Source organism: Hemitrygon akajei, chromosome 1 (assembly GCF_048418815.1).
Source record: "Hemitrygon akajei chromosome 1, sHemAka1.3, whole genome shotgun sequence".
In the NCBI taxonomy this organism is placed as follows: Eukaryota; Metazoa; Chordata; class Chondrichthyes; order Myliobatiformes; family Dasyatidae; genus Hemitrygon; species Hemitrygon akajei.
This window is the reverse complement of record NC_133124.1, coordinates 167,245,848-167,255,775: the sequence shown is the minus strand read 5'-3', so window position 1 is coordinate 167,255,775 and position 9,928 is coordinate 167,245,848. Positions and strand designations below refer to the sequence as shown.

At 49.4% G+C, this 9,928-nt stretch overlaps 1 long non-coding RNA gene across 1 annotated transcript; it reads right to left on the bottom strand.

Moving 5' to 3' along the window:
- Positions 1 to 6,888: 6,888 nt before the first annotated feature.
- On the bottom strand, positions 6,889 to 8,830 carry LOC140735954 (uncharacterized). Its single transcript, XR_012100855.1, has 3 exons — positions 8,802 to 8,830; positions 8,321 to 8,401; positions 6,889 to 7,313 (listed from the first exon to the last, which is right to left on the bottom strand). It is a non-coding gene; the product is annotated as an uncharacterized lncRNA (long non-coding RNA).
- Positions 8,831 to 9,928: the final 1,098 nt, after the last annotated feature.

The window sequence follows — 9,928 nt, the reverse complement described above, 5'->3', positions numbered from 1 at the left end:
GGTCCAGGAGGAATGTGGTTTCATTTTTACCGTGTACTGTACCAGCAGTTTATGGTTGAAATGACAATAAAAGCAACTTGAACTTGATGTAGCACAGGAAAAGTTGGGAAGTGATAACCTGAGTAGGCTTAGAACATAGACTGTTCCATGTAGCCAACAAAGTGGCAGGAAGAGCTGCAACCCATGTGAGTGCCCATGGCTATACCTTTGTGTGCTGGCATAATCAGTTCCCCAGGACAGGGAGTCTAAAACTGGAGGGCACAAGTTTAAAGAGGAGATTTTTAGTGCACTTTCAGGGACAGGTTTTTCAGAGTGATGTGGGATTTAGGACGAGCTGCCAGATGAAGAGGTAGAGGCAAGTGTAATTATAACATTTAAAGGACACATGGAGAGGCATGTGGAAAGAAATGATATTGAGGGGTATGTGCGATCAGGACGTTTGGATGGACTCTTGACCAGCAGGGACTTTGGGCCTGTTTCTGTCCTGTGTGACTATAAACGATTCCCCTTGACCACAGCATCTGCAGTGTACTTTGTGTTTACTATTCGTTAAGGTAAATAGTTTGGCAGGGTGCAGGCAGAAGAACCAGTTTCTGTCTTGTTTTGTTCTGCGCTCTGTATTCTTCTCCCCAATTCATATTTGAGCCTGGTGTGTGGGGGCCAAGAGACTCGCCATGTCAGAGAGAGACCATACCAGAACCCCATCCTGCAGCCCATCTCTTTCTCCCCAATTCCTGACCGTAACCCCCACTGGCTATGCCATCAGCTCCCAAACCCAGAGTCCTAGAATACTCCCCCACTTTTCCTCTGCGATTCCCCTCTGCCCTATGTCCATCCAGTCAATGCTGACCCTCTTCCACTGATCCCATAGCTCGGATTAACACATCCACACAGGGAACGAAGAGTCGTAGGGGTGTTGGGAGGAAACTCACTGGGAATAGAATCAGACCAGTTTTAATATCAGTCATACCATGTGTCATGAATGTTGTTTTGTGGTAGCAGTACAAAGCACAATGTAAAAAATTGTGTACATTACATCAATGAAAAAACTGTCCCAAAGGAAAGAATGAGACAGTGATCATAGGTTCATGGACCATTCAGAAGTCTGAAGATGAAGAAAAAGAAGCTGTTCATGAATTGTTGAGTGTGACTCTTCAGAGTTCTGATGATAGAAAAAGAAGAGGTCATGGCCCAGATAGTCAGAGTCCTTAGGGATGGACGACAGCACCTCTTCTTCCTGAGGAGTCTGCAGAGATTCAGCATGACATCAAAGACTTTGTCAAACTTCTATAGGTGTGTAGGGGAGAGGATATTCACAGGCTGCATCACAGCCTGGTATGGAAACACCAATGCCTTTCAAATAGTCAAAGGTAGTAGATTCGACCCAGTACATCTCGGTTAAATCCCTCCCAGCCATTGAGCCCATTGAAGTGAAACGCTGTCATAGGAAAGCCAAATCCATCAGAGGTCCTCACCAGCCAGGCCATGCTCCTTTCTCACTGCTGCCATCAGGTAGAGGGTACAAAAGCCTCAGCACCCACACCACCAAGTTCCACAAGTTACTACAACTCAGGCTCTTGAACAAAAGGAGATAACTACGCTCACTTGCCCATCTATTAAGGTGCTCCCACACCAATGGTCTGACTTTAAGGACTCATGTTCTAGTTCTTTATTTGGACAGTTTGTTGTCTTCTGCACTCTAGTTGGTCTGTCACTGATTCTGTTATAGTTACATACCAAATCTCCACCAGCACCTAATGAAATGGAAACATGCTATTCTTCCTGTGTCGGGCCCTGGGTAGATCCCAGAGAAGTTGATATTACAGACTCCACACAAACAGTGCCGCAGGTTGGCGTGAAATCTGCTTCTCTGGGATTGAGGAGCAGTGGCCCTTCCTGCTGCAAGACTGAAATAGTAAGCTGATTAAGTTCAAGTATCAGCCATATTCTGCACTTCCATTCTACACACCCTTTTCCTCACCTCCCCAAACATCCCACAGACGTTTTCCCCAGACAGCACGCAACCCCCCCCCCATGCCATTGTTGCAGAATTTCCTGAGAATGGTGTTTTGGGGAGGAGGGGGACAGGGGAGCAGAGTGTGCGGGAACTGAGAGCCACTTGTTCCCTCCCTCTTAACCAGTTCTCCATCTGCACAGCTACTGGGTTAAACCCACCTGGACAGGGAATGGGTTAAAACTACCCATGGCAGGAATAGAACATAGCACATATAACAATATGGCACAGTACAGGCCCTTCAGCCCGTAATGTTGTGCCGACCTTTAAACCCTGCCTCCGATATAACCCACCCCCCAACCTTAAATTTATCCATATACCTGTCTAGTAGTCTCTTAAATTTCACTAGTGCATTCCACACACCAACCACTCTCTGAGTGAAAAACCTTCCTCTAATATCCCCCTGGAACTTTCCTCCCTTTACCTTAAAGCCATGTCCTCTTGTATTGAGCAGTGGTGCCCTGGGGAAGAGGCGCTGGCTGCCACTCTATCTATTCCTCTTTATATCTTGTACACCTCTATCAAGTATCCTCTTATCCACCTTCTCTCCAGAGATTAATGCTCTCTTAATCTCCCTTAATCTCTGATCATAATTCATACTCTCTAAAGCAGGCAGCAGCCTGGTAAATCTCCTACATACCCTTTCCAATGCTTCCACATCCTTCCTATAGTGAGGCGACAAGAACTGGACACAGTACTCCAAGTGTGGCCTAATCATAGTTTTATAGAGTTGCATCATTACTTCGCAACTCTTAAACTCTATCTCTCAATTTATGAAAGCTAACATTCCATAAGCTTTCTTAACTACCTTATCTACCTGTGAGGCAACTTTCAGGAATCTGGGGACATGTACCCCGAGATCCCTCTGCTCCTCCACACTCCCAAGTATCCTGCCATTTACTTCGTACTCTGCCTTGGAGTTTCTCCTTCCAAAGTGTACCACCTCACACTTCTCTGGGTTGAACTCCATCTGCCACTTCTCAACCCACTTCTGCATCCTATCACTGTCTCTCTGCAATCTTCGACAATCCTCTACACTATCTACACCACCACCAACCTTCGTATCGTCTGCAAACTTGCCAACCCACCCTTCAACCCCCACATCCAGGACGTTAATAAAAATCACGAGAAGTAGAGGTTCCGGAACCGATTCTTGTGGGACACAACTAGTCACAACCCTCCACTCCAAATATACTCCCCCCACCATGACCCTCTGCTTTCTGCAAGCAAGCCAATTCTGAATCCACCTGGCCAAACTTCCCTGGATCCCATGACTTCTGACTTTCTGAATAAGCCTACCGTGTTGTACTGTGTCAAATGCCTTACTAAAATCCATGTAGATCACATCCACTGCACTACCCTCATCTATGTGCCTGGTCACCTCCTCCAAGAACTCTATCAGGCTTGTTAGACACAATCGGCCCTTCACAAAGCCATGCTGACTGTCCCTGATCAGACCATGATTCTCTAAATGCCCATAGATTCTATCTCTAAGAATCTTTTCCAACAACTTTTCCATCACAGACGTAAGCCTCATTGGTCTATAATTACCTGGACTCTCCCTACTACCTTTTTTGAACAAGGGGACAACATTCACCTCCCTCCAATCCTCTGGTACCATTCCGTGGACAACGAGCACATAAAGATCCTAGCCAGAGGCTCATCAATCTCTTCCCTTGCCTCATGGAGCAGCCTGGGGAATATTCCGTCAGGCCCTGGGGACTTATCCGTCCTAATGTAATCTAACAACTCCAACACCTCCTCTCCCTTAATATCAACATACTCCAGAACATCAGCCTCATTCATATTGTCCTCACCATCATCAAGTTCCCTCTCATTGGTGAATACTGAAGAGAAGTATTCATTGAGGACCTCGCTCACTTCCACAGCCTCCAGGCACATCTTCCCACCTTTATCTCTAATCAGTCCTATCTTTACTCCTGTCAACCTTTTGTTCTTCACATAATTGAAGAATGCCTTGGGGTTTTCCTTTACCCTACTCGCCAAGGCCTTCTCATGCCCCCTTTTTAAGCTCCTTTCTTGCTACCCTATTTTACGCAATAGACTCATCTGATCCTTGCTTCCTAAACCTCAGGTAGGCTGCCTTCTTCCATCTGACTAGATTCTCCACCTCACTTGTCACCCATGGTTCCTTCACCCTACCATTCTTTATCTTCCTCACCCGAACAAATTTATCCCTAACATCCTGCAAGAGATCCCTAAATATCAACCATGTGTCCATAGTACATTTCACTGCAAAAACATCATCCCAATTCACACCCGCAAGTTCTAGCCTTATAGCCTCATAATTTGCCCCTCCCCAATTAAAATATTTCCTGTCCTCTCTGATTCTATCCTTTTCCATGATAACGTTAAAGGCCAGGGAGCAGTGGTCACTGTCCCCCAGATGCTCACCCATTGAGAGATCTGTGGCCTGACCCGGTTTGTGACCTAATTCTAGATCTAGTATGGCATTCCCCCTAGTCGGCCTGTCAACATACTGTGACAAGAACCTGTCCTGGACAGACTTAACAAACTTTGCCCCATCTAAACCATTGGAACTAGTCAGGTGCCAACCAATATTAAGGAAGTTAAAGTCACCCATGATAACAACCCTATTATTTTTGCACCTTTCCAAAATCTGCCTCCCAATCTGCTCCTCGGTATCTCTGCTGCTACCAGGGGGCCTGTAGAATACTCCCAATAGAGTAACTGCTCCCTTCCTGTTCCTGACTTCTACCCATTCTGACTCAAAAGAGGATCCTGCTACATTACCCACTCTTCCTCTAGCTGTAATAGTATCCCTGCCAATTAAAGCCACCCCTCCTCCCCTTTTTACCCCATCTCTATCCCTTTTAAAGGACTGAAATCCAGGAATATTGAGAATCCATTCCTACGCTGGTGCCAGCCAAGTCTCTGTAATGGCCACTACATCATAATTCCATGTATGTATCCAAGCTCTCAGTTCATCACCTTTGTTCCTGATGCTTCTTGCACTGAAGTACAAATACTTTAGCCCTTCGACCTTATTACCTTTACACCCTTTATTCTGCTTCTCTTTCCTCAAAGCCCCGTTAAATGTGAGATCTGGCTTTACTCCACGCACTATACTTGCAGCTCTCGCATGACTTTTATCCTCCTCCACCTCACCATCTGCTCTAATGCTCTGGTTCTATTCCCCCTGCAAAACTATGGGATAAAAATGCCCGTGCCGAGAATGGGTTCAAAAAGCCCACACTGGGAATGGCTTAAAAACATCCATGTCGGGAATGGGTTAAATATGCCCACGCTGGTAATGGGTTAAAATGCCTGAGCAGTGAATGGGTTAAACCCACCTTACCAGAAATGGGTCGAACACACCCAAGCAGTCAATGTGTTAATTCCAACAGCGCAGTGAACAAGTGAAACTCACCTCTGCATTCCTGTGCCCCACCTGTGCCCTCTGATTGCTGACTTGGCAGTGGAGAAGATCCCGGAAGTGTCTCTGCATCCAGGGATTTTCCCCAGCCGGTCTACCCTGTTTGTCCGACTATGCGATCTGCCAGGCACAGCCCATGGGGAAGTTCAGGGGGACCCCAAGTGCACGCACACACACACACAGAACAATGGGACTCTCTGTGATGAGAATTTAAGTTGGCACAGATAGGTTGGGCCGAAGGGACTGCTGCTATGTGACACAGGAACACCGATCCTAGAAAACACAATGGGGTGCACCCTCCTTTGCCACCCTTCCCGCAATGGGGAGCTCCCTCTTCACAAATATAGAGACATGCAGGACAGATTCCCACACAGACAGCAGAACGACTGGTGAAGAAAAAAAAATTATTGGCTGATATAAAAAAGATAATTTATTTTCCATTGGATTAGTTTAACAATCCCCCCTCTCCCCCCCCCCCCCCACCACAGTAGACCGCAGATGAGCAGAAAGATCGCCCCTTCTCACTGGTCGGTGTCTTGAAGACACAGCTGGGGTCTCAGAACACACACACACACACACACACACAACCTAGACATACAGATCATAGACACACAAACTCACACATATACACATGATGAAGTTAAAACCACGTTAAGGATTCAGTAGTGATGCTTGGTCCCACGCAGGGTACCAGGTCTCTCCATTACCAGCGAGTGTCCTACCCCCTCCCCATTCTGCATTCAACAGTAACCACGCCCTCTGCCACAAATACCGCCTGCTGCAGGCGTGGCCATCGCCCCACACCACCACTGCCAAGGGAGAGATCCCAGGAGACTCAGCTAGCCTGCTGGCTCCGGATTGGATGGACAGGCTGCAGAAGGCAGGTCCGACCACCAGATGGCAGTCGCTCTCCACAGGGGAGGAGGCTCGGCTCTCGTACCGGTACACTCCCTGCTTCAGGTGAGCTGGGAGTTCCGACGGAAGGCGATTGCCACCCAAAGACCAGGGAAGGGCGGTGCTCCCACTCGCAGGTTCGTTCAGGCACTTTAATACAGGTTCAGGCACAACAAGATCCCAATCTAAACACGAAGTGCACTGCAGATGCTGTGGGCAAATCAAGACGTACAAAAAGCTGGATGAACTCAGCAGGTCGCGCAGCATCCGTTGAAAGGAACAGTCAACGTTTCGGGTCGAGACCCTTCGTCAGGACTAGATCCCAATCTAGATGGGGATCAGGGAGGGGAGGGAAGATGGAGAGAGCAGAGTAGGAGAAGGGGTGGATGGGAGGAACGAGAGGCTATGGGGTAGCGAGCTCTGCAATGATCAGACGTGTTTTACAGAGTGGAGGAAGGGATAGGGGAATGTGGAAAAGGGAGGATGTGGGTAAGGGGGAGTTTGAGAAAATGAGGGAGAGAGAGGGGACAAGGCATGGGCAAAGGGCAAGGAAGGAGAGGGGGAGTGGAGGGGTGAGTTTGGTTGGGGGAGGCTTTGGTCACCAACATTATTGCTTTGGTCTCTGAGAATCTGGAAATCAGTGCCTGTACCCATCCAGGACTCACCCACCCCCCACCCTCCCCACCCAATAACAAGGCTCTGCAGGCAAGCAGGAGTTGGCCTTGCTGAGGGTGGGGTCTGGGCCTCTTGACAAGAGTCCGAGTGTAGAGGAGACGGAGGGGGATGGTAAGAGAGAGACATGTGCGCCCTACACGAACATCCCCCGGAGACAAACTCTTGGCTCTTCCTGGGCTCAGGTTCAGGTTCGGGGTACTGAACGCCATTGTAGATGGGGTTCTCTTGCTCCAGGTAGTCTCCATCCTCCATCTCTAGCGGAGACTTCAGGTCCTCATCCCCCTCTGGTTCCGAGTATCTCCCCATCAGCGTCTATGGGGGGAGAGGGGAAGAGGAAGACACAGTTAATGAGTTTGTGGGGTGGGTCATTGAGTGTTATAACAGAATCTAGGTCAGTTGACTTACACAGCAAGCAGGGCTCTGGGGTGTATAATAGAACAGAGGGACCCAAGGGTACAGGGACATGGTACACAAGGTGGTGAAGAAGGTGTCCATCACACTGGCCTTCATCATTCTGGAGTACTTGTGTTGAGACATCAGGTTAAAGTTGTACCAGATGTTGGTGAGACTGCACTTGGGGTATTGTGGGTAGTTCTGGCCGCCCAGTCACTAAGCTAGAAAGAGTGCCGGAAATATTTACCAGGATCGAGCGCTTGAGTTATAAGGAGACTGGATATTCCAGGGCTGTTTTTTCCTGGAGAGAAGGCGGCTGAAGGTTTATAAATTCACGGGTTCGCTTGTCCTGGGTTTGAAGGGGTTTCTGTGTGCGTGTTGCTTGAGAGGCAGGGGAGTGGCTTGTTTTTGGTTACGGTGCTGTTGTTGTTACTTCCGTTCTTCTGCCACACATCACTGTGGGCTGTTATGCTGGCGACAGAATTTGTACTGACACTTGCGGGCTTCCCCTCACCACCCCGCACACCTTGTGTTGGTTATTAACACAAACAACGCATTTCACCGTATCGTTCGGTGTACTTGTGATACAGAAATGAATCTGAGGGGTATGTATAAGGTCATGGGTCACAGAAGTTTCCCCAGGGTAGGTGCGGGTGGGGGTCTAACACAAGAGGACATAGGTTTAAGTTGAGAGCAGGAAGATTTTCACCTGGAGGGTGGTTCCTCTATGAGACGAGCTGCCAGAGAAAGTGGTTGAGGCAGGTACAGGAAAGGACTTAAGGGATTTGGGCCAAATGTGGGCAAACTTGTGATAAGGTGGACACCCCGGTTGGCAGGGGTGTGTTGGGTCAAAGGGTGTGTTCGTGGCTGAGCGCACAGGAGCGCCCAGTGATGGGAGACGGAGTGACGACCGGTAGGAGGCTCACCATCTCGTTCGCCTCCTCGCCAGAGGTCTCGAAGTAAGTAGTGTTGAGCGGGATCGTCTCCATCTTCTCTGCCATCTCCGCCTGTGAGAGGAAGCGGAGGCAGTCAGGGCTTGTTCAGGGAGGGGATGCCTCAGGAAGGAGTGGAGCATTGGGACTAGTGGAGACCTGCGGATCAGGGGTGAGGGGGAGCACAGAGGGAGGGGGTGAGTTCAGAAGCTGCACAAGGGACGGTGAGGTCGGGTTCGAGCCGGGTTCGAGGGTCCTTAGTGGGTAATGAGGGCGGGTTTGGGAGGAGGGAGATGGGGATGAGTGAGGGGGAAGGGGGAGGAGTGGTTCACCATGGGAGCAGCGATTGTGGCAGGCTGTCTGAGGTGCAAAGTTTGTCTGAGGCCGCACCCAACGCTCGGTGGAACAGCTCACGGCCACTGTGAGATTTTCCTGTTCGAGAAACGCCCACACACCCCTCCCTCGTTCGAGTTACCTTGGCCGGATCAGCGAACGTCGCTCTCGATGGGGGGGGGCTTGTGGCTCGGGGGCTCTCTGCCGGACAAGATGAAACACAGATCAGCAGGTGTCTACTCCCACTCTACCCCCTTTCCCATAGCCTTCCCCCTCCCATCCTCGACCTTCCCTCCACCATCCCCTCTCCCACTTCCCACCTACACTGCATCTCCCCTTCGTCCCTGATTACTCCCCACCCCTCCATTACCTGTATATTCATCCTTGATTCCCAGGAAAAAGGTAGCGTCTACTCAAGATTTACCTGAGGAAATTCATGCCCCTTCCTTCACATCTCACCCTCCCAAACTGCCAGGGTATCTGTCCCATGCTTTCCCGAGGAGGGGATTCTTCAGGAAAAAAAATCGTACAAGCCTCCATCCTATCCCTTATCCAAATGGCTGGCTTCTGGTTCTTGTACACGAAGCTCCCCCACCCCCAGAATATTGCCCGAATGCTCACACACTCCAGTGTTCCCGCTCATTTCCAGCCTGACGGAATTCCCCATGGTCAACACGGATAAGGCCCAGAGCTATCCTGCAAGCTGTTGTCAGTCCTGGTATCTGCCCCCTTTGACAGGTGGAGAGACTGGAAGGTTTTGGCTCAAACATTTGACTGTTTATTCCCCTCCATATATGCTGCCTGACTTGCTAAGTTCCTCCTGCATTTTGTGTGTGCTGCTCAAGATTTCTAGCATCTGCAGAATCTTGTATGGTTGCTATAGCCCTCCTTTTTCCTATCATCCATCTACCTGTCTAAAGATCTCTTAACATATCTGCCTCTGCCACCGCCCTGGCAGTGCGTTCTCACATCCACCAGTCTTTGTGTGAAAAACCTACCTCGAAAATTCCCCTTAAATTGTTCCCTTCTCACCGTCGGCCTTCAGTGGATGCCCATGGGTATTGGCCATTCTCACTCTGAAAAAACAGCACTGGCTGTCCACTCTGTCTACACCTCTCTTCATCTCGTACACCTCTATCAACCCTGAATTGAATAGATAGGATGGGGGTGTGGATTCTGCCCTCTCTCCACTGGCTGGGTGGAGGTGAAGGGGAGGGATGTCTGCAGGGTTGGGGAGGGCCTGTGGTCTGCCTCTGGACTGGACCCCTC